Source organism: Schistocerca nitens, chromosome 2 (assembly GCF_023898315.1).
Source record: "Schistocerca nitens isolate TAMUIC-IGC-003100 chromosome 2, iqSchNite1.1, whole genome shotgun sequence".
NCBI lineage: Eukaryota > Metazoa > Arthropoda > Insecta > Orthoptera > Acrididae > Schistocerca > Schistocerca nitens.
The window spans coordinates 863,720,247-863,746,606 of NC_064615.1; the positions used below are offsets into that span (position 1 = coordinate 863,720,247).

Consider the following 26,360-nt stretch of genomic DNA (forward strand, 5'->3'; position numbering starts at 1 on the left):
CTTCGAAGGACTACATCATTCACATTTGCTTGATTCGATGCTACTAGTCTTACCGACTACGCTGTTGAGGTACAAAACAGATTTAATGTATTACAGCTGGAGGACAAAAGCTCGCAAGAGATGTGGACAGAAGTAGCTAATACTGTCAAGGAGGCCGCAGAGAAACACATTCCCAAGAAAAGGAACAGTAAGAAGGCTAGATGGCTATCAGTTGAGGCACTGCAAGTTGCAGAAGAACGAAGGAAAGCAAAAATCAAGGGAGATAGATCAGCTATGTTTGAATTAAATAAAGTTTTATAGAAATTAGCTAGAAGAGATAAAAATATATTCTTTAATGAACAGTACAAGGAAGTTGAAGATAGTAACGGGAAGACAAGAGATCTTTATAAGAAAATTAGAGAAATTAAAGGAAAATTCCAGGCAAAAATTGGAATGATAAAAGATAGAAACGGGAAAGATCTGAGTGAAGCAGAGGATGTTAAGGAAAGATGGGCCGAATATGTAGAAGACCCATACAAGAAAGAACTGCATAACGACAGGGCTGCTACTGCTGATGTTAATGTTAATTTGGAACTAGAGCCAGATATTTTGGAGAGCGAAATCCAGTGGGCCCTTGAAAATATGGCTGATAGCAAAACTAGTGGACATGATGAAATACCAGCAGGATTGTTTAAAGGATGCAGTGAAAGTGCTGCACTCAATATGTCAAAAAATATGGATCACGCAGCAGTGGCTAGAAGACTGGAAAAGATCAGTATTCATCCCCATTCCAAAGAAGAGAAGTTCTAAAGAATGCAGACAATCGCACTTATTTCACATGCTAGCAAAGTTATGTTGAAAATTTTACAAAATAGACTTCGTCAATATGTAGATCGAGAGCTACCAGAAGAAAGGAAGAGGAACTAGAGATCAAATTGCTAATATTCGGTGGATTATGGAAAAAGCGAGAGAATTCCAGAAATATGTGTACCTCTGCTTTATTGACTACGCCAAAGCCTTTGACTGCGTCGATCACAACAAATTATGGAACGTACTGAAAAACATGGGTGTACCAGATCACCTCATTCATCTGATACGGAGTTTATACCTTGACCAAGAAGCCACGGTGAGAACTATGTATGGAACAACGAAATGGATAAAGATTCAGAAAGGGGTCCGGCAAGGCTGCATACTGTCACCGTACTTATTCAATCTGTATGCAGAACATGTTATGAGGAATGCGAGGCTAGATGAAGGAGAAACAGGAATTAAAATAGCTGGAATAAATGTAAACAACCTCAGGTACGCGGATGATACGATCCTGTTGGCAGAAAGTGAAGAAGAATTGAGAACACTCTTACTGAAGGTGAAAGACGAAAGTGAAAAGGCCGGTCTTATGCTGAATGTGAAGAAAACGAAAATTATGGCAACTACACCTACCAATTCGTGGGATATAGCAGGAGAAACCATGGAGGTAGTGACCACATTCAGTTATCTCGGTTCCCAGATCTCTGCTGATGGCGACTGCAGCCATGAAATCCGGAGACGCCTGTTGCTCGGTAGACAGGCGATGTCAAACCTTGACAAGGTTATAAGGTCCAGAGATATAACACTAGCAACAAAGATCCGTATTGTGAGGGCTATGGTCTTTCCAGTTGTGATGTATGGATGTGAGACCTGGACCATTAGAAAGGCTGAACGGCGAAGAATTGACTCCTTCGAATTGTGGTGTTGGAGGAAACTTCTTAGAGTTCCATGGACTGCAAAGAGAAACAAGAGATCAATATTGGGGCAAATAAAACCAGATTTCTCCCTGGCAGGTCTAATGTTAAAACAAAAGCTGACCTACTTTGGACACAATGCGAAGGCATGCCTCGCTGGAAAAAACATTAATGCTGGGTAAGATTGAAGGAACTAGAAGAAGAGGACGTCAGAGGATGAGATGGATCGATGGCATCACAGAAGCAATGTGTTCCAACCTGGAAGGTCTACGGGAGAAAGTGCAAGACAGGAAAAAGTGGCGTGATTTGGTTCATGGGGTCACGAAGAGTCGGAACCGACTAAACGAATAGAGAGAGAGAGAGAGAGAGAGAGAGAGAGAGAGTCTTACCGATCCTATTAGTGTTGTATGGCGAAACCGTCAAATGGTATTTACATGTCAACGCCACGTTAGAAGGATACGCCGTATTCGGCGAATATTTTCTATTAGCACGATATACGAGAGAGAATTGTCAGAGCCTGTGCTTCAATAAGTGCCGAAATGATAAGGAATACCACTCTATCCATGATAAGAAGATTGCACCACTGCATTGATACCAATGGTCATCACATTGAACACCTTCTGTAAATGGACGTTCACGCTACCTTTGTGACCTTCGTTGACCTTCAAAGACCTTACTATTACACATCACTGGATTCGTCTCGATTGCCGCTATCAGAAGTACCTAACTATAGCATCCCATTTAAAAAAACAAAGTTGACCTTCATATCTCTGACGCAACCCCACCTAGCAACAAATAACCAACGTCATATTATGGCCCCGTTGTCCCATGCAACATTTTTCCCACAAACTTTTCAGCTACTATCATACTTTTGGAGTCATTCAAGGTGGCTATAGTTAGTGACTCACATTGTATAGGGCGATACGCGTGCGCACACTGTAATACATGATGTTGAACGGTACCTTAAATGTCTACGTATCCGGCTTTGCCGTGACACGCTTAGCAGCGTGCTCCTGTTCCCAGGGACAGTTCTAGAGTACATTTGCACCTTCAAAGGGTATCTGGTATCACTATGAGTAGCAGGCATCGGTACGACTACATACTCGCTAGTCCCATCTGGAATGAATGAAATGCCATCCCTGTAGTTACATTTTTGTTAATGTTTAGAGCAGTCTGCACATGACAGGCCAGCGTGTCTCATTCTTTTATGGGGGGATTCAGATTACAAGTACAGACACAACCTTTCTTCAGTAGGATTACGATTTCGTGAAGTGAAGTGAAAAGTTACAAAGTCAATTTCCCCTGCTCAGGATATGGTAGTTGTGACACATGCCGCATTGCCATCCCGGACAGGACCCTAATGGGGGTGCCTTCTTCTGACCTGTAACGCACAAAATTTGAAAACGTGTCGTGTAGTTGATTATGATTGGTGTTTATGCGTATCAGTCTTGTGTTTCTGTTGTTATGGATGAATGTAAGGGAGAGAGTAAAACTCTAATAGCACTAAGGGGATCCTAACGATCCTATCCAACGGACGGATCACAATCAAAATTATCACATGAACTCAGTCCATGAGACTCTGCGAAGAGGTTTGGAACTTAGCTCGCCACATATCTCTGCTTCAAATTCCGGCCAAACATCACAGATGGGAATTTGTTACACCACCATGATCCCAGCCAGCTACTAACATGCAGAGCGCCGCAGCACAGCGGTGGTTATGACGATCTACCTGAATGCGATGTAAAGGCTCTGGTTGTGAAATCTGTCAGTGGCACGGCCAGCGAGAAACGTGTATTAACCACATGTCGCTCTATGCCGCCATCGAATACACCTAAAATAAAGCTGGCAGTAGACATTAGGCGACCACCTGAAATTGCTTTTGGTCCGTCATACAAGTCATCTCGACTGTTCTCCTGGAAGGTTAGTCTGGGCGAACATATAGTAACTAGCAAAACTGGTAAGAAGGCAATTCGCTATCGCAGAAAGGAGGGGCTCATCCACACTTCGTGAGGTAAACGATGTGAGTTCTGAGAACAGTGTGAGGGTTTTCCCCGTCTTGAAGAATATTTATGCTTTCAAATTTTACGTTTACTGGAGCTCTGCAGATAGCCGAAGTCAATTCGCTGCATTAAGCAGTGCTGCAAAGTAAGACAGCTCAAATGGCTCTGAGCACTATGGGACTCAACATCTGTGGTCATAAGTCCCCTATAACTTAGAACTACTTAAACCTAACTAACCTAAGGACATCACACACATCCATGCCCGAGGCAGGATTCGAACCTGTGACCGTAGCAGTCGCGCGGTTCCTGACTGAGCGCCTAGAACCGCTAGACCACCGCGGCCGGCAGTAAGACAGCAGCGAGTAAGAATCTGGTTTCCATGGAGACAAGAGGTAGCGACGGGATCAAATGACGCGATGGCGAATCAGGAGAGGGGGGAGGGGAATGCGAGCCTTGGGAATAGACCTTACTCGGCAGTAAACACGTAGGGGAACCACTAGTGTTATGGTGTGAAGAGCCAATTTTACTTTATTGAACGTTAATTATTAAAGTACTCCTTTACAATAACTGGTACTGGAAGGAATCTGCAGGTCATCAGAGCTTCACTACTATAATAAAGCTGTACAGTAAACTAATAAATTTAGTAAACAAATGAATATTGTTAACTTAGCGAAGATGTACGAAGGGCTACGAAGTTGTACGATGTAAGCAAGATATTTCAGCTACGTGCCAATCTCACGATAGGGGATAGGATGTAGTCAGAGCCTGTTCGTATGTGATAGTCGGCTTTACCATGCTCTCGGATTGGGTTAACTTTTTTGAGAGGAATCGTTTCATGACACTAAACTGCGTTTTACATGTGTTTGCAAATAAACGCATCGTAATGGCAATGGAAAAGAAAACTGAGTATCTGTTCGATGATGATCGGTTCGGCTTTAGGAACGAAAGGGACCAGAGAGGCAGCCTTCGCGTTGCGGTTGATAATGGAAACAAGACTGAAGAAAAATCAGGACATATTGACAGGATTTCTCGACCTAGAAAAAGCGTTCGACAGTGTAAAAGGGTGCAAGATGTTCGAAATTCTGAGACAAATAGGGGTAAGCTACATGTGAAGGCGGGTGATATGCAATATGTATACGAACCAAGAGGGAACAATAAGACTGGAAGACCAAGAACGAAGTGCTCGGATTAAAAAGGACGTAACGCAGGGACGTAATCTTTTACCCCTATTTTTCAGTCTGTACATCGAAGAAGTAATGACTCACGAGTGGGATTACAATTCAAAGTGAATGGACGTTAATGATAAGATTCGCTGATGACATTGCTATTCTCAGTAAAAATGAAGAAGAATTACAGGATTTGCTAAATGGAATGAAGAATCTAATAAGTACAGATTATGGATTGAGAGTAAACCGAAGAAAGGCGAAAGTAATGAGAAGTAGCAGAAATGAGAACAACGAGAAACTTAACATCAGCATTGATGGCCACGAAATAGACGAAAGTAAGGAGTTCTGCTACCTAGGCAGTAAAATAACCAATGACAGACGGAGCAAGGTGGGTATCAAAAGCAAATGGTTCAAATGGTTCTGAGCACTATGGGACTCAACTGCTGAGGTTATTAATCCCCTAGAACTTAGAACTAGTTAAACCTAACTAACCTAAGGACATCACAAACATCCATGCCCGAGGCAGGATTCGAACCTGCGACCGTAGCGGTCTTGCGGTTCCAGACTGCAGCGCCTTTAACCGCACGGCCATTTCGGCCGGCTATCAAAAGCAGACTAGCAATGGAAGGAAGGGCATTCCTGGCCAAGAGAAATCTACTAGTATTAAACATAGGCCTTAATTTGAGGAAGAAATTTCTGAGAATGTACATCTGGAGTAGACCATTGTATGGTAGTGAAACATGGACTGTGGGAAAACCGGAACGGAAGGAAATCGAAGCGTTTGAGATGTGGTGTTACAGACAAATGTTGAAAATTACGTGGACTGATAAGGTGAGGAATGAGGAGGTTCTCCGCAGAATCGATGAGGAAAGGAAAATGTGGAAGACACTGACAGGAAGAAGGTACAGTATGAAAAGACATCTGTTAAGAAAAGGCTCTGAGCACTATGGGACTTAACATCTGTGGTCATCAGTCCCCTAGAACTTAGAACTACTTAAGCCTACTAACCTAAGGACATCACACACATCCATGCCCGAGGCAGGATTCGAACCTGCGACCGTAGCGGTCACGCGGTTCCAGACTGAAGCGCCTAGAGCCGCACGGATACACCGGCCGGCTATCTGTTAAGACATCAGGGAATAACTTTCATGGCACTAGAGGGAGCGCTGGGGAAAATAGAACTCCTTAAATAGTGCACTGGTCGTTTTTTACGGCTGTAGATGTAGAAATGGTAGCAGGCGGCCATGTGACCCACCACCAGTGACGAAGTAATGACAGTGATCTGGTGTATTTGTGCCAGTTGATTGTATGGAATGAGCGCAGTCAGATGCGTCGACGTGAAGCCGTGACCGAATAACATAAAGGATCCATCGTGTTTTAACGTGCCCATGACTACAATGTAACTGCAGTTACCCTATTGATTTGTGTATCAACGCGACGTGCCGAACGTGTCTACAAGGAATAATGTACCACTTGAAGCCGTGTACCACTGTGCGGGAACAGTGGTCGTAAAAAAAGTGTAACTGACGGGGACCAGAGGCAAGTCTCACCCTTGTCAATGAGAGCCGGTTTGAAACGCCACAGGAATTGCTGCTGTCAGTGAACGCAGGTTCATCGCAACCAGTTTCCGAGTTAACATTGCGGAGGGCCCTGCGTGTAACGTACATTTGGAGCCGGGACCCTTGCAAAAGACCATTGTGCACAGATGTGCAAAAAAATTTGCATGTCTTTAATGCGCCAAACAACAAAACATGCGTAGTAATTGGCTGAGGGCGTCTACACCTACATCTGCCTGATTACTTTGCAATTCACAATTAAGAGCCTGGCAGAGCTTTCATCGGTCCACCTCAAGCTATTTCTCTACCGTTCCACTCTCGAAGAACACGAGGGAAAAACGAACACTTAAATATTTCCGTGTGAGCTCTGATTTCTCTTATGTTATTATGATGATAATTCTTCCATATGTAGCTGGACGCCAACAAAGTATTTTCACGTTCTGAGGACAAAGTTGGTAATTGAAATTTCATGAGGAGACGCTGCCGCAACCGACACCCCAGTTCGCGTATCATATCCGTGGCACTCTCTCCTCTATTTCGCGATAACACAAAACGAGCTTTCGTTCCTTGAACTTTTTCGATGTCCTCCATCAATCCTACGTGATGTGGGTCCCACATCGTACAGCAATACTTCAGAAGGTGGCAGACGAGCTTATTGCTTGTTGTGTTTTCTAAGTGTTCTGCCAATAAATCTTACTTTTTGGGTTGCTTTCCCCACAACATTGTCTATGTGATCGTTCCAAATTAAGTTATCCGCAATTGTAATCCGTAAGTATTTAGTTGAATTTACAGTCCAGATTTGTGTGTCGTAAGTTATTTATGTTGTCAGCAGTTCTTGATTCGAATTCAGAAATATTTACTTCATCTTATTTGGTGAAGGAATTTCGGAAAACAGTGTTTAGCAAACTTTGCTTTCGTGGCACTGCCATCCGTAACATGACCACTGTTATCCCGCAGTGAGGGCATTGATTGTGTCTATCCGCTGGTGTACTTTATATACGACCAGAATCTCTTCGGATTTTCTGCCAGATTTCAAGAAAGTGTTTCGTTGTGGACACTATTAAAAGCATCTCGCATTGAAGTTCACGCCTAGTTTCGAGATTCTGTAAAAAATTGACAGTCTTGGGGGTACTGCGTTCTTTGAAATTTTGTATCTTTTTTCATTGCTTCTGCAACAATGTTCTCACCTATTTTATTCACGATGGGGGATCAGCACTATCTCTTCTTAGTTTATGTGGTATATATCTCTCAATTGGAGCTGATACTATTTCTTTGAATTTAAACCACGTATGGTCTACACTTACACAGTCAGACTGGAGGGAGTGGAGACTGTCTCTCAGGAAGGCGTCAAGTGAATTCTTATCTGCTTTTTTAAACAGATGTGTGTTGCGTTTATTTCTGGTTGATTTTGATGTTGCGGTATTTAGTCTCGCTACAACAACCTTGTGGTCACTGATGTGTGTATACCTCATGATGCTCCATATTTGGTCATGATTATTTGTTACAAAATGGTCATGTGTGTTTTCACAACCATTTACGCTTCGAGTGGGCTCTTGAACTAATTGTTCAAAATAATTTTCTGAGAAAACATTGAGAACGATTTTGGACGACGTTTTATGCCTACTACCGACTTTAAACATGTGTCTTCGCCAACAAAGCGAGGGGACATTGAAGTCACCCCCAGTTATAAACGTATGAGTAAGGTACCTATTTGAACTGAGTCTCAAGTTTTCTTTGAACTGTTCAGCAATTGTATCATCTGAGTCGGGTGGTCGGCAGAAGGAACCAATTATTAATCTATTCTGATTGTTAAGTAGAACCTCTACCCATACTAACTCACAGGAACCATCTACTTCAATTTCACTAGAAGTTAACCTTCTTCTGACAGCAATAAATACTCCACCACCAACTATATTTAATCTATCCTTTCTGAACACGGTTTTGTTCTTTGTGAAAATTTCGTTTAACTTATTTCCGGCTTTAGCCAGCTTTCCGTACCTGTAACGATTTGAGCTTTAGTGCTTACTATTAGCGCTTGGTGTTCTGGTTCTTTTCCAACACAGCTATGACAATTTTCGACTAGAATACCAATTGCTTCTAAGTCTACCTTCGCGAATTTGTCCTGCACCCTTTAGATTGACGCTCTTTCTATATTTTTACGAGTCCTTCTAACCTAAAGAACCGCCCAGTTCCCTCCACTCAGTCCCCTCTACAACCCACCACACTTTGGCGCAAGTCAAGGAATTCGGAGGCTACACGGTCGCAGAACCATCTGAACATCTGATTCAGTCCCTCCATTCGTCTCTGTACCAAAGGACTACAGTCAGTTCTGTCGACGATGCTACAGACTGTGAGCTCCGACCTCATCTCGCAAGAAAGGCTGGCAGTCTTTACTATTACAGCAAGGTGCCTGAAACCAGAGAGAACATCTTCCGATCTGAAGCGACACACATCGTTAGTAGCGACATGAGCCACCACATGCCGTTGGCTGCACCCTGTTTTCTTCATGGCATCCACAAGCAGCATTTCCACATATGGAATGACTCCTCTGGGTATCCACACAGAGTGCACACTCGATTTATACTTCTTCTTGGCAGTCGTACACCTAAGAGGCCCCCTTACGCGCCTAACGTTGGAGCTCCCAGCTACCAGTAATCCCATCGTCTGTGAATGCCCAAACCTTGTGGGCCTAGAGGTTTCCTCTCGAACAGTGCGAGCGACAGCACCTGGTTCAGGGACTTCGTCAGCCACAGATAGCACCTGGAACGGTTCGTCAGGCGAACCGGGGCAGCCCTCTAATTGGCCTCCCAGAAAGTTCTTGCCTCTTGGCACACCTTGGAGCGATCTTTCCATCGACCGCGAGTGAGGGATTAACTTCAGTGTTTGCAGTATACAGGGTGATCGCAGTAGTGGACCGGTCGAGGGACTTGGGACGACCTGAATGCTCCTTGAATCCCCACGTCCGGCCCTCCTCAGTGACGCTCTTTGGCATCAGCCTCAAGATGTGTGACCAAAGCCAGCACCACCTGGAGTTGTGCGTGAAGGGTCACCAGCTCGGCTCGCGTCTGGTCGCAGCTATCACAGTTCCTATCCATACCAAAGAAGGCAGAACTGTACATCACACAGTTATGAGAACGGGAGGCTGTGCCTAGTAAGCACAATAAAACGAAGGAAATTTTTAAAAAACTATACTAATATCCACACACTGTGTACATGTACTCCGATCGCAGTCGGCCAAATTGGAGGTCGGATCTATGTCGGTTTATCCTCTGCTTGTCGAGACATGCCTGGATGACGATTGCTGGTAGCAGACGCTGAATGCGCTGCAGTTGACGCGGAACGCTGTTCAGGCCTTGAACAACATAAAGCTGCTACGTCTACATCTACATCTACATTTATACTCCGCAAGCCACCCAACGGGGTGTGGCGGAGGGTACTTTACGTGTCACTGTCTTTACCTCCCTTTCCTCTTCCAGTCGCGTATGGTTCGCGGGAAGAACGGTTGCCGGAAAGCCTCCGTGCGCGCTCGAATCTCTCTAATTTTACATTCGTGATCTCCTCGGGAGGTATAAGTAGGGGGAAGCAATATATTCGATACCTCATCCAGAAACGCACACTCTCGAAACCTGTGTTTGTTGTTGGCCGTGTCGTTGTTCCGAAAACACGTGCTGGGCTTGATGCTGTTGATACTGTAGACCCTGGTCGTGTATGACATGATGCTATGAGGAATAAATTCCGGAAAGTTCTCTGGATTATTTACAATATTCATTTCCTTCCATAGTTTTTCTACGCTATGTTACTGCTTCAAACACGCGTCGTTGCGTGGTTTTTAGTGTCCTGGACGCCTGTTACAAAATGCGGTAATAGTTTTTAACACTAATTCTTACAGTGATATTGTGGATACAGCAATAACTTAGTGAACAGACTTCTGAACTCGAACTATGATATTGCAACGTCTTCAGGCTAATACGAATTCGGTAATTATTTAATCCACAACATGATCCACTTGGAAGGAAAGTCGACTTTGACTGTACTAGTTCTACGAAAGGTGCTGTGGCCTCAGGAGATCCTGTTTACTGTAAGTCACGCACGCATATTTATAGCCCCGAGCAGTTGAACTACACGCACCATCTAGTAACTGTAGCACCCAGTTTCGCCCCGATGACGGCGACGACGTAACATGAATTTAGTTGTGCACGACACCTATTCCACGACTGCTCAAACGCCGACCACGACTTACGGAGACTGATAGGTGTTGGGTTCATGGAGCACAGTTTCCTCCTAATATTGTCCGAGGTTTCTCGTAATAACTGACGTAAGATGACGTATGGGGCCATAAAAGTATCATCATTTCCGTGGAGTGCACCTCGCCCATTCTCACACAAGAGACTGGGTGATGCATGGTCTTACTGAAGGTCCAGATCAGCTGAGGTGTACTGAAGGCACACATAAGTATTTGCGTGAAAGGGCAGCAGGTTCCCGTATCGTTCGCCAGTAACAGTCGATGACAGGAACATCAGAGGGCCCATTTCATTTCAAACAAACATCATATCTAGATCTGTATTTCGCAAACAACCTATGATGTGTGACGGAGCGTACACAGTGTAGCAAAATTATTTCTGTTTTTCCTTTTCCATTAGTGAACGATGTACGGCAAGAATGGTAGTCTGTACTACCCTCTATATGCAATAGCTTCCCTCATTCTGTTCTCCTGGTCATTACACGACATGCAGATTTGCGGAAATAACTTGTTTCGTGACATGTCTTGGAACTTGGACTCCATTAAGCTTGATATTAAAGCTATGCACGTAGCATCTGCCACTGTGCATATCCGTGATACAAGCTGGCTAAGTGGACTGATGACCTCAGATGTTAAGTCCCATAGTGCTTAGAGCCATTTGAACCATTTGAACAAGCTGGTTAAATAAATTCCCAATGAACGATGAAATTTATAGTTCATTTTTTTGAATCCTCTATCTCCCCCATTAATCCTGTATGATAGAGCATGAACCTTAAATAAGACAAGATTTACGTGCTCGTTTCCTATAAAACCCTTCGGACAGCCACTTCTAGTAATATTTTTTTTGTACTGGTTCTATGCATTTATAACCGGTTTATTTACACTTTTCGAATTTGTGACGCGAGTGATGGTGAACGTCCATATACCTCCTTTAAATCCAACCTTGTAAACAGCCGACTTTGCCTTTATTGGTTGCAAGCAAAGCACTGAAGCTACTCTGCCCGTTCGCAATTTATTGTGCAATGTACTTTTCTAACGGACCAGTTTGTCATAAGTACAATACTTCTGCTCTATTACCGTTGTTTTGCATCCACACTCGCAGAAAATTCATTGTAGGTTTTGCTGTGTATGAACAATGTGTACCTGCTGTTTATATATTTTCTTATATAAACTTTGTTCCTTGTTATCCTCAACGTAAGTTTGATATGATCATCTCTTTAGGAAATGAATAAATTTATTTTAAATGAAGAGTTGTGAATGAGTGCATGATGAGAATAAAAAACTGGAAGCAGTTTGTGGAAGTTGCTATTAAACAAAATTAATTTCGCGTTACACAATAAATTAGGGTACGGTGTGTCTATGCCGCTATATACGACTAAAAATAGTTCAGCTTTTATTATGTCTGACTTGATTTCTTCTATTGCTACAATGGCAGCCAACACAAAAGATTTAATTTTCTTCACAGGTTGTTATCCGAGTAACTGAATTATTTGACGTATAGAATGTTTCACACACATTTCACTCTACAAGTTATTAAGAGATTAACTTGTATACGTGATAAAGGTAGTAGAGCCACTTGAATTTGTCATTAAGGTTGAAACACCATTAAATTTTTTTTTTGACTTCTACATCTTTCTCTATGGGCAAGTTCCATTGGTTTCTACTTCGGCCTCTTGAGCTCGCTACAGCGCTGCCCTATGCAAGCACCTCGCGTCTCGTCCGCAAGATGGCAGGGAAGCAGTGTATTAAGGCGTACTTGCTGCGCGCACTTCGCAGAGCCGCGATGTAGGGCGTTTATGAAGTAAACCAACTTCCTTTCTTGACATCATCACAACACTATGGTTTTCGTATCACTGGTTTGCCTACGACTGAAAAACAATCACAAGTGGTGACTTTTGTTTCAAAAGTTCCTTTGTAGATAGCCTAGTCTCTGAGTAAAGTGTTCCAAGGCAAACTCGATTAAATTCAACTGCATGATATGTATCCATAATAAAATTTTCTACGTTGTCTACGTTCTTAAAAATAAATGTACAAGCGTTTCTATTGCATTAGTAACAAAATAAGCAAATGTGCCCGTATGCGTTCTGTAATGTAACTTATGAAATGAACCTTTCCACTGTGGTGTATTTGAAGGCAGGGTAATTGCAAGTGATTTCAAAAAGAAAATAAAAACAAAATAATTATCAGCCTAACTAGTTATTGCCAACATTTTCAAAAAAAAAGTCGAGAAGATGACATACTGAACAATAGAATTTGTAAACTCATGACTCATCAAAATTAATAAAAAATTATCAACGTTATATAGAGCCACCACAATAAGAACTCCACGGTAAGCTGAAGAAACGGAAGCAAAAGTTCGTAGCATTTGTAGATGGAATACATTTTTTGAAATACTGGTAGCAAAAGAGATAAATTAAATTGAGCAAAATATTATTTATTACTTGTACGGAAAACAGATTGCAGTTATAAAAGTCGAAGAACATGAAAGCGAAGCAGTAGCTTATAAGGGACTGAGACAAGGCTGTAGACCATCCCCGATGTTATTCGATCTGTACATTGAGCAACAGTAATGGAAAACAAGAAGAACTGCTGAAAGAGTTTTAAAGTTCAGAGAGAATAAACAAAAACTTTGACGTTGCCGACGAAGTTGTAATTTTGCCAGGGACGATTAAGGATTTGGAGAGCATTTTAACTGAACGTATCACGTCTTGAAGAAAAAAAAAAAAGACTAACATCGATAATAGATAAACAAGGACAATCGGATGTAGTCAAGTTAAATCGAGCGGTAGTGAGGGAATTGGATTAGAAAATGAGTCACTAAAAGTGGTAGGATTGTTTTGCTATTTGGGCAGTAAAAAGACTGATAATAGAGGATATAAAATGCAGACTGACAATAGGAAGAAAAATTTCCGAAAAATATTGTTAATGTAGAATATGAATTTAACTTTTAGGAAGTTTTTCTGAAGATATTTGGAGCGTAGTCTTATACGGAAGTGAACGTTGACGATAAACTGTTCAGACAAGAACTGAATAGAAGCTTTTGAAATTTGGTGGTACAGCAGAACGAAGATTACATTGGATAACTTGAACAGCTAATGAGGATGTACTTAATCGAAATGCGGAGAAATAAATTTATGACACAAGTTGGCTAAAACAGGGATCAGTTGATAGGTTATATCCTGCGATATTAAGAAATCGTCAATTTGGTAACTGAGGGAAGTGTGGAGGGTGAAAACTGTAGAGACAAATTAAAAATTGAATACAGTAGGTAGCTACAAAAGGTGTAGGTTGCAGTAGTTACTTAGAGATGAAGAGGGTTGCACAGGATAGACTGGCGTGGAGAGCTGAATCAACCCAGTCTTCGACCGAAAGACCACACCAACAAAAATAGAAGCATTGCAATATATTTTTGCTTCTTAACGTATCTGTATGATGTAAAGCAGTCTGTGTCAGTGTCATCTCGATGACACAGCAACAGACACTCGAAATTCCAATCAACCTGAAAGTGATTTATTGTGCTCTGTTGTAGGGTATCCTTTAGAAGCAACGTGTGCTGGGACTCAGCGTACTACAACACTTAACACGCGTAAAAGTTATTACATCAGTTCTACCAAGGTGCGCTACGGCTAAAACAACTACTGAGTGACTCTTAAAGGCAAAGTTCACGCAATTTGTTACTGAATCAGTTATGTAAAGTAACTTCACTTAGGAAGGGATGCGACGTCGGGAAGAATATTTGACAAATATCACCTAAGTTCTAATCTGGTTGGAAGATACTTCCAAGAATGCGATGAATTAGTGGACCAGTGGTCGTCGGCGGAGGCTGGTTACAAGCTGTTGTGCGCAGGCGTTCGTTGTAGCTACACTGTGTGATCAAAAGTATCCAGACATCCAAAAAACATACGTTTTTATATTAGGCGCATTGCGCTGGCACCTACTGCCAGGTACTCCCTATCAGCGACCGCAGTAGTCATTCGACGTCGTGAGAGAGCAGAATGGGGCTCTCCGCGGAACTCACAGACTTCGAACGTGGTCAAGTGATTGGGTGTCACTCGTGTCATACTTCTGTAGGCGAGATTTCCACACTCCTAAACATCCCTAGGTCCACTGTTTCCGATGTGATAGTGAAGTAGAAACGTGAAGAGACACGTGCAGCACAAAAGCGTAGAGGCCGGTCTCGTCTGATGACTGACAGAGACCGTCGACAGTTGAAGAGGGTCGTAATGTGTAATAGGCAGACATCTATCCATACCATCACACGGGAATTCCACACTGCTTCAGGATCCACTGCAAGTACTGGTTCAAATGGCTCTGAGCACTATGTGACTTAACTTCTGAGGTCATCAGTCGCCTAGAACTTAGAACTAATTAAACCTAACTAACGTAAGGACATCACACACATCCATGCCCTAGGCAGGATTCGAACCTGCGACCGTAGCGGTCGCTCGGTTCCAGACTGTAGCATCTAGAACCCCACGGCCACTCCGGGCGGCACTGCAATTACTATGACAGTTAGGCGGGAGGTGGGAAAACTTGGATTTCGTGGTAGAACGGCTGCTGATAAGCCAACCATCACGCCGGTAAATGCCAAACGACGCCTCGCTTGGTGTAAGGAGCGTAAACATTGGACGATTGAACAGTGATAAACCGTGGTGTTGAATGACGAATCACGGTACACAATGTGGCGATCCAATGGCATGTTGTGGGTATGGAGAATGCCCGGCGAACGTCATCTGCCAGCGTGTGTAGTGCCAACAGTAAAATTCGGAGGCGGTGGTGTTATGGTGTGGTCGTGTTTTTCATGGAGGGGGCTTGCACCCCTTATTGTTTTGCGTGGCACTATCACAGCACAGGCCTACACTGATGTTTTAAGCACCTTCTTGCTTCCCGCTGTTGAAGAGCAATTCGGGGTTGGGGACTGCATCTTTCAACACGATCGAGCACCTATTCATAATGCACGGCCTGTGGTTGATTGGTTACACAGCAATAACATCCCTGTAATGGACTGGCCTGATCAGAGTCGTGACCTGACTGCTATAGAACACCTTTGGGATGTTCGAAATGCCGACTTCGTCCCAGGCCTCACCCACCGACATCGATACCTCTCCTCAGTACAGCACTCCGTGAAGAATGGCTACCATTCCCCAAGAAACCTTCCAGCACCGGACTGAAAGTATACCTGCGGGAGTGGAAGCTGTCATCAAGGCTAAGGGTGGGCCAACACTATAATGAATTCCAGCATTACCGATGGAGGGCGCCACGAACTTGTAAGTCATTTTCAGCCAGCTGTCCGGATACTTTTGATCACATGATGTAGAATGTTGGTCGTCGGCTCCGGAAGTAGATCCGCCGATTGACAGAGGTCGACTCCCTTGTCGGTGCGTGCAGCTCACACAGTTACCCGACCGGCAATGTGATACTAAGCAACGCTCTATTTCCGCCCACTTGACGGGCAGTGCCACAAGTATGGCGCCATAGGTCATCCTCTGTGGGCCAGACCGGAATTACAGTTTTGGCCGTACACCGTCTCGCCGCTTAACCCCTGCTGAGCAGGCAACCCAAAAGTAAATTCCGGTTTCGCGTGGATCCTCTGTGATCCGTGGGATACAGCAGGTTGCTATTACTCTCGGTCTGTTATGGGTCCTACTATATAGAGTATTCCAGGAGGAATGCTCAGTAGTCAGGGATATGACAGGAATAATCATTCGAAGCAAAGAATTCTAGTAAACATGGGCTCTAAAATGGATAACATAAGAAAAACAAGAAAAAAGTGTATAGTAAACGTGGACCCTGAAGTTCATACCTTAAGAGCTATGAGTACTTGTTCAGTAGAAGAAACGTGTTTCACAGCAGCGAAGATGAGCAAGTGCTTGTAGCTCTTAAAGTATCCATTTTAGAACCAATTTTTACAAGACATTTTTCCTTGTGTTTGTCCATACTACCAAGTCTCAAAATAAGGAGAGTAAAGAGCTTCCAATAAGATTTGTTTCACATTATCGACGATGAAGAAGTGTCGTAGCTCGTGTGGTATGCAATTTGGAGTCCATGTTTATTATACTTTTTGCTTCTAATTATCGTTCCTGTCATATCGCCGAATATTGACTATTCCTCTTGGGACACCCTATATGTAAATGATACTGGTCCTATTACTGAATAGGCAGCCAATGAACAGCTGGAAAACATTAATCTACGGCTGAAGGCAAATGGATTAACAATAAATTTTGGTAGTGTAAGGAACGTAAAATTTATTATTTGTCTAGAAGCTAAAGCCATAATTGATTTTAACAATGAAATAGTGAAAGTATATTACGTTTTGAGCTACAGGCGGATCACAGGCAGGATTGGAAAATACGCACTCTAAATTTAAGGAAGCCCTTTAGCTTCGCTAAATTTTCAGGAAGCATCGTTACACCTGTCGGTGAACTGCGAGTCAAGAATATTTCTCTTCTTTATGAGTAACGTAATCCTGTTTTGGGAAACGCTCCATACAGAAATAAAAATTTCAAAATGCAAAAATTTATAAAATGATATGCAGATGCTGAGGCGTACCAAAGAGACCCTGGGCCCCTGCCAGAACTGCGAAAGCTACCGTCTCCCCTTCTCATAATCCACAAACCACCTGTGCAATATTTTCTACATAGATTTAGCAAATTTTATAATTTTCTAAATAAGTTTAATACACATGAAGCATTATAGAAATATATTACGTGACTCAACTATATTGATGGAAAATATTGCACTTAACAAAATAAATGTATAATTGTAGTAAACACATTATGAATTCTACAAACTTTCTAAAAAATAGACAGTAAAATCAAATCTATATCTTGTTTTTTATGGCAATTACTGTACACTGGTATTAGTGTGATACACACTACATGGTCAAAAGTATCCGGACACCTGGATGAAAATGACTTACAAGTTCGAGGCGCCCTCCATTGGTAATGCTGGCATTCAATATGGCGTTGTGCCACCCGTAGCCTTGATGTCAGCTTCCACTCTCGCAAGTATAAATTCAGTCAGCTGCTGGAAGGTTTCTCGGCTGTGATAGTGCCACGCAAAACAACAACGGCTGCAAGCCCCCTCTATGAAAAACACGACCACACCATAACACCACCGCCTCCGAATTTTACTCTTGGCATTACATAAGCTGGCATATGACGTTCACCGGACATTCACCCTACCCACACCCTGCCATCAGTTCGCCAAATTGTGTACCGTGATTCGTCACTGCACACAACGTTTCTCCACTGTTCGATCGTCCAATGTTTACGCTCCTTACACCAAGCCAGGAATCGTTTGGCATTTACCGGCGTCATGTGCGCGTATGAGCAGCCGCTCGACCATGAAATCCAAGTTTTCTCACCTCCCGCCTGTCAATAGTACTTGCAGTGGATCCTGATACAGTTTCGAATTCCTGTGTGACGGTCTGGGTAGATGTCTGCCTATTACATTTTACGACCCTCTTCAACTGTCAGCGATCCCTGTCAGTCAACAGACGAGGTCGGTCTGCACGCTTTTGTGCTGTACGTGTCCCTTCACATTTCCACTTAACTATCACATCGGAAACAGTGGACCTCGGGATATTTAGGAGTGTGGAAATCTCGCGTACAGACGTATGACACAAGTAACACCCAATCACCTGACCACTCTCGAAGTGCGTGAGTTTCGATGAGCGCTCCATTCTGCTCTCTCATGATGTCTAATGACTACTGAGGTCGTTGATATGGCGTACCTGGCTGTAGGTGGCAGCACAATGCACCAAATATGAAAAAAGGAGGGCGTCCGGATAGTTTTTATCACATAGTGTGTGATGAAGCACCGATTTTATTTGCTATTCAGGAATTAGTAATAGTGCGTAATATGTTGATTAAAGCTAAAAGAAAAAAAAAAGATTATGATTTAGAGATGAGAAACTATCGCATTTCAAGAATTGTGCTCTTATTATAATTTTACCTTGTAATTCCGTGGAAGCAGGAAAAGTACTGGCTGGAGGATCAAGTAAGTTACATATTCCGTGTATCTTTTTAAATTTATTCTTCGACTTCGCGTCTCACTCTTCCTCAGTTGGCAGAAATCGGGAGTCTTCGGTCAAACAGCGTATTTACTACAACATCCATTCTTCTGAGCGAAGCAGCAGCAAGATTCTGCTGTCGAACATGAGCGAGCTTTGAAGGCTGCAGCCGTGTGAACCAAGGACATTGTCGCCATATAAAACATGTTAGTAGCGTTAGACGTTTTTTCGGCTGTAGTCGCTTCTCTATGATAGTGCTTGAACGAAATGATATTGTGTCAACAATGTACATTTTAGAGTCTCGGGCAAAGGAAAAGATTTCTCTTAGGGAGAAAATACGAGCACGAGGGATAGGAAAACATACGAATCTCTGTCGGTTCATTTTTAAACTCTCTTTCTTTACTTTCTATGAGTCTTTGTGTCTCCCCTGTACCTACGTGCTTGATAGGGGCTTACCTCGCCATCTATCGGTGCACCATGATCTGGTGTTAGTCCTGGATCACATTTCAGAACTATTCAGAAAAAACATTGTATTTTGAGAACTATTTCTTTAATAAATACTTTCTCTAATGTCCTTAAGTGGTACGAACATTTCCCTTTTAAAAGAAGTGCATAGGATAATTACAACATTAGCACCAAGAGTTACCTTTGTATTGAGAGATTAACATTAGTACGAAAAGGAGTTACATACTTGGGCAAACATATGTTCCTCACTCTGACAGGAGGCATTAAATGTCTTGTCGATAAAATAGTGAAGGTTAAGGAGTAATTGCAGAACTTTTTACTGGATGGCTCTAACTCCATTGAAAGTATCGCCTCAGGGGCTCTTAAAAATTAATATTTTAGGTTATAATTAATATTGTTTAATCTGTCATAGAGGTAAGTTACTCTATTACACTACATTTAAGTAACATTTATACCTTCCTGCCTTTCCTCATCCAAGAAATCCCCCCTTCCCACGATCCATGGAGTATTACCAGTTCTACTCAGTCATCAAATTTAAGATAATAGAGCTCATCATTTTTTGTTCCGCAACAGATTTTCAGTCACTTGCATGTAACCTTTATAAATTCATCACGGTTTCGTCAGTAAGTTCCTTTCCAATTACCATTTATTTGACTCATATATTAATTGACACTTGCATAAACAAACTCAGACTGAACTACTATAATGTGTATGATGATACAACAATGTAATTTTGACAATATAGCTTTTATTTGATTCATGTACTAATTTACACTTGCATAAAACAACACAAACAGAAGTAGCAGAATGTGTATGCCTATCGAAACTGTTTTGATTTTTGCCGATATAACAATGCAATTTTAAGCAGATATCCATTAATGAAATGAAAGGAAAATCAGTAAGAAACTTACCAGGTTTTTAAGAAATGACACTGATATAATAAACACAAAGATCAAAACGTTTTTACATTGGCCAGACAAAACCTAACTGTATATGCACTCTGAATAGAACGTACATGTAGCGAAACAAGACTAAGTAATCTGACAAAATAATAAGGGGTACATATTCATACATTTAAGTCATTAGTCATTCTACTCCTTTAATGACGCTCTCTATTTGTTCTTATCTTATACTTAAGAATATATGTCTACGTATTTACTACACCAAATGTCTTCGGCGATCCGTATCGGGTTCTTATAATCATTGTCTCCTCCATAATTTTTACCTTTGCTGATCTTCCAGAGGCCACCTTAACTGTTCCCATATGTCGTACCATATTTCATACTAGTCTCTTACTCCGGTAAAGATTTTTCTTACACATCTATCCTTGCATTCGTTTCATACTGCATCTGTCCACTTAGCCTTTAACATCCTAAGAGATGGCCGTAGCATCTGCTGTAGCACCTATGTAAAGCAGATCCTTAAGTTATTTATGTGCATGCCTGTCTCATAAAAATAAATAATATGAGAAACTGAAGACCTAATACAATAAGTGTAATTTAGCACGAGATAATATTTCCTTCGAGATAAGAAAGCTGCATCTCGAAGTGGAAAATGAGAAAGAATAACTGAAGATTATCGAATAAGAATAATGAATGAGAAGTATGAAAGACTTGTGGAATTCATACATATGATTATCCAAGTTATAACAAATGCACTCTTCGGAAATCACACTACAACAGCATTTTGAAAACACCAATAGATAGAGTAAGATATCAGTTTTAGTTCCATCGGTGATATGATTATACATTAGGCGAGCAACTCTAGACAGCTGTAGATAGGCATTTGGTTTTTAACGTAATTATGGTAAAATCACGAGTAAAGTTGAAAAGAATAAAAATGAAAGATACAGTACGAATAACTGTTTATGAAGACAGTTTCAGAATATACCAAAGCTGTGCCAAAAAAGGAATTATTTATCAGAAAACCAAAAGCAAAGAAACATAATGTCGTGGAAGAAGAAGAAAACCCAAAACTGAACAATTACAAGACACTAGAAACTTCCATCAATAGGAACCTGTTTTAAATTGGATGAATGGCAAATACAAAGATGTAAAAGTAAAATCAATGAAATGGAGACTTGAAAGTAACTGGAAGTTGTAAGAGTTGGATCATGTAGCTATTAATGAAGAGATCAAGACATAGGACTGTATGCGATACGAGCCTCTCCTTTAACCTGACACAACACTAATGTTTTTGACTTATCTTGAGTAGAGGGGTGAATGGAACATTCTCAGCGCTATCAACGCTGATATGGCATTTAGTAGTAGGAACAATTACTTATCCCGGTGTGCAAGACAAAAGACGACTTGTTTCAAACCAAGCATTTTTCTCAGTTGCAAAGGAAAAAAAAGATTTCAAGTGAAAGTGAAACCATTCATATAATTGTGGCAACAATAATGAAATGAAGATTACGAAATTCTGTACAACGACCTGTTTAACATTGTAGACTGGAATGCGAAAACACTTGGAAAGGAATTTTTACTCTGAAGTTAACAAGGGAACATAAAGAGAAACGATGTCTTCATGGGATATTTGCAGCTAGGAAAGGAACTTCAGTGTACAATGGGAGGGATAGGCTATAAGTTTGATGAGAGGCAAATAATATATACAAAATCTACAACAGCCGACTGAAAATAACAAAATTCGGTGTAAAGAACTGCTACAACATATCCAAATGTTGTAAGCATATTTTGTGGAGGAAATGAAACAAAACATTCGTTATATGAATAGAAATTCAAAGACAGAGTAAATTAATGTTAGTTAGTCAACATAATCCCTTATCGACAAAAGCAAGAAGCGGATAATAGAGCTACCAAATGAAAAAACAACAGAAAGCTCGGGCTAAAACTAAACATTGGTAAAGAAAACAAAATTATCAGAAAAACTTAACCGAGAACAACAACTTTGTGATGTAATGGGGAAATTGGAGAAATTTTATGTAGGGTGACGATCTAAACACGGTGTGCACGGTGGGAGTCGACAATGTACAGTAGCAGATAAGACCCCATTAATACCATCTTTTTCTTTATTGAACCCTTCATTGCTCATCACAAGAACGGTCTGTGAGTCTACGTTTTCAGTGTTAGAGGTTTATTGTTGATAGCTGATGAGTTAAAAATGAAGGGCTATAAACATATAAAATCAGCTTAGTGACCAGCCTCATACGTGCATTGGAAGTTGGAGTTCTGTAACTGAAGAGGGAGCGGAGAGGAAAGGGAAAACTGTAGTTGGTAAGAAGGATGAATTTCTGTGTCGTGCTCTGCATCAGCAAGCGACCGAAAATATTTATTCTCAAATTCGGTACGAAGACTTTTTGCTGAAACTTCGGAGCTGTAGCCTACAATCTCAAGGTAACTAAATTAAGTAACACATTTGTTTATTGTAGTTCAAGTTACAGTTTTTGTACAGAAAAACATCGTTTAGAATGAGAGTATCATAACTGAATGGATAAGGTCTGATCTGGCGGTCATATTCCAATGACGCCCATCTATAAATCGTGTCTCTAGTTTTAACATTGCCACCATAATGCTTAAACGAGTAGTCCGCTCCTTTAAAATAATCTAATCTGCTGGTTGATCAGAAAATATATTTTGCAAGCGTTTTCTCTGAAGCTATTTCTCAGCAGTCGGTCTTAAAAAGTTGCTTCTCTCCATGCGGGAATATATATGTGGATGGCGTGACTTGAGTCTTTTATCACAGCCACTTCCGTACTTCGGTAGATCGTCTCACATTTCTTGATGATGACTTTTGATCCTAGTAGATCTGTAAACTGTACAGATCAAAACAATGTTGATCTGATGGAGCAGATATCAGTGGCATGTTAGCGACCAATGGTTGGGAAATACTGAGTACCGTGTGTAGGACAATACGAACATGATGCATCACACAGCAGATTGTTAAGCTGTTCATTGTTCATAACCAAGTAGTTACATAATGCCTTCAGAAAAAACATGCTTTCTTATGTGGGACTGACATCTCGCCTTTTATTGTGAAAAATAATTTATACTCTCAATAAATGCAATGTGAGCATTTGGGCTCTTTTTCCAGGGGAACAATTTTGGCACGACTTGAAATAAGAAATCGTTCTGCTTGAAAATGGCCAAAGGCTGAACCTACAACTCTAGAGTTTGTCAACAAAGTAATTTCCACAGTCAAAGACGACAATGATCTGCTTTAAAATTATTTTTAGTTTCCTTTACGCAAACAAGTATATATTTTATGGGTTAATGTTATTTATTCAGAATTGTAAGCCTGTTAATACAGACGGATACACAGAGGTTAAATAGATTCGCAGAAATGGAGCAATCAGTTCATCTCTATGACACCACTAAAGTTGTTTGGTAACAGCTGTGTTTACTAATGTTTTCGCGGCACTCGGAGCACGATTTCTGTTGCTACTGGACCAGTGTATCGCAGTAGGGAATACCAAATGTTAATTTTGTCAGTTATTTTAGTGCTGCAGCTGAAAAAGTCGGTAATATTAGACTATATACTATCGATATTATGGCAAAAGTGCTACAGTTTGTGATTGTTTATCAAACATTAACTGGAAATTGTTAACGAATAGATATGTGATGGTTGAACTTGAGTCCGCGTTAGTCGTTAAAAAGACCTACATTGCTCAAAATACCTATATGTCCGCTTCGTACGATAATAGGCAAAGAAAGGTAATGTATTATACGAGCAGCGTGACTAAACTGGAGGTAGGAATATTAGATGTTCGTTGAGGCCCAGATCATCAGTGCACTTGAAAGATTATTTATAATATATTAAAATGTTACTATAAACTGTGACATATGTAAAGAAAATTCTACGTAACTTATTTTGTATATTTTGTTGGTGTATGTTGTAATGAACAGCTACTTGTAGTAACTCACTAAATTTGTCTTCATAATTGCATATCATTCCCTGCTATCGATCGGATCATTACTATTGTATAAACTGCTGCATAAGTGCAAGGCATTGTTGTTCAATCTAAGACAGCTTCGTAGGAAGCAACTGAATTGTATCCCATAGATGGGAAAAGGAGGTGGATGTTTGTTACGTGCGCTAAAAAGCCGTGTGGTCTGTATTCTAACACTGCTCCACTTGGGTTAATAAGAAAACCAGGAGAAATTGCTGGTGCGTGCTTCAAGAAGAAATTAATTTAGTTTAAAATATTATTGTTCACAGAACAATCCTTACTAAATGGATGAACTTAAAGTAGCCGCAGCACGCCTGTGTCAGGGAAGAAAACTTCGATTTCTTACAGTTGTTTGTGTGAAATAAGCATATTAATTAACGCACCTAACTATTTAACTGTGTAGCGAGTTGTGATTTATTCAGAACGTTCCTACATCGCCAATGAAAATGACAAAAATTTCGTGAGGGATCCCTGACTATTCAGACTGCTTGAAGTTTTCCTCTCTACAGTGGTATTCGGTCAAGTGGCTTCTATGGTATCGACGAACATTTGTTATCAGAAAACGTGTACATTTGTTCGTTATTGGAATTTTTCAAATAAAATCATATGACTGTGCCCTGAATTACAGCTCGATTAAGGAACAGAATAAATACTCCGCAGAAACCTTAACATGTAACGTGAAACGGTATAGCGTGTCTGAATTCGGTGGCGGTTAACTCGGGACTGTGTCTCCGACGTAACTTTATTAACGGCCACTTGCCACATTCTTGTGGCACTACACTTCATTTTAAACAATAATCTTACACTATATCATCTTTTATTTTCATTGTTAACAAAATACGGCCTATCCAACTACTTTTGCGTATATGTTACCTTAACGTCTAGTGGGTGTGGAAACCTCCAAAACTTATATAGAGGCCAAAGATGGAATAAAGAAAACATTTGCCAACTTCAAACTCTTTTTGTTCTTAAAGTATCAGTTAATATTGCAAAATAGCATTATAGATTTGTGTGGTTTGTGTAGGGAAGTCTGAAATTGACATCTTAGTAATGACGTTGCCATTGGCTTCATAGATGACGCTGTGAGAGTACTAACGGGAGACTTCCGCAACGGGACAAGGGCAAAACGCCGCATTTGGAGATCGGTATGCGATTCCTCATCCAGATTCAAGACAAAATAGTATGTAGCAAAATCAAATCGGGTGCATTTTGAAAACACGTATATGAAAACAAGGAGGTGGCAGCACTGTCACCTGTTGAGAACGTGCATCACTCCGCACTACCGACCCAGCCGTCGTAGCTCACTGAGTAGACTGCTGGCTCATCAGACGCACATACACAATGGAGCTGTAGTTGGAATCTTCTCCTGGTTCCCTTTTTTATTTCTTGCACGTCCGTTCCCTAGTTCTCGTCCTTTATAAGCAAGACATCACTTTGTCACATGACGGTAGTCTGTCATACGACAGTGGGATCCATTAAAGTGCATGCGTATTTGTACTAACAACGCAGTACAGAGTCATAACTGGTCCTGTTAAGTTCATGTAGAGTGGCTTCCAGATGGAGTACACAAACGATGAATACGTCGATAAGTTTTTGGTGCTTGGTGTATCCTACAGCCAAACTGCTGCATATGTTGCACGGTCCGCTCAAAGGCGCCATCCCTATAAGAATGTTTCTCGCTGCCTAGAGCAACGCCTTCGAGAAACCGGTAATCTTCGTCCACAAGAAATGGACAGAGGTCGTCCAAGGGATAGACGTACTCCACAAAAAGAGAACGCAATTTTTGAAAGCATTCACCAATCACCTCAGTGAAGTGGTACTGCACGGCAGTTACATATGTCTCAAAGACTGGTTGTGCAGTGTTACAGCGTGAAGAACTGCATCCATGTCATTACACGTGAACTCAACACCAGCGCCCAGAAGACTGCATTCGATGAGCACAGTTTTATGAATGGCTTTTTCACCAAGTGGGAGGTAACGAACATTTTATAAATAATGTGAAATGGACTGACGAATCTAGCTTCAGTCGTGAAGGTATTTTCAACTTCCACTACAACCATTATTGGTGTAAAACAATCCATATGTCACCAGTGAACATGATTTCGGGCGCGCTTTGGCATAGACCTCTGGCTGGAATCCTGGAAGGAGTGCTTTTGAGCCCTTACCTATTGCCGGACAAGCTGAATGCATCCCTGTATCGTAGGTGTCTTTGCAGTTCTTTGTCCGACGCTTTGTGTTCGGCGACAGCTATGTTTTCAGCGTAATGATGTTACGCCACACTTTGGAATGGACGTGCGTAACTATTTAAATGAA

The 26,360-nt window shown here is 41.4% G+C and overlaps 1 protein-coding gene across 1 annotated transcript in view; it reads left to right on the forward strand.

Moving 5' to 3' along the window:
- Nucleotides 1-26,360, forward strand: part of LOC126237137 (inactive ubiquitin carboxyl-terminal hydrolase MINDY-4B) — a 517,352-nt gene that overhangs the window by 126,738 nt on the left and 364,254 nt on the right. The gene's annotated exons all lie outside the window — the stretch shown is intronic.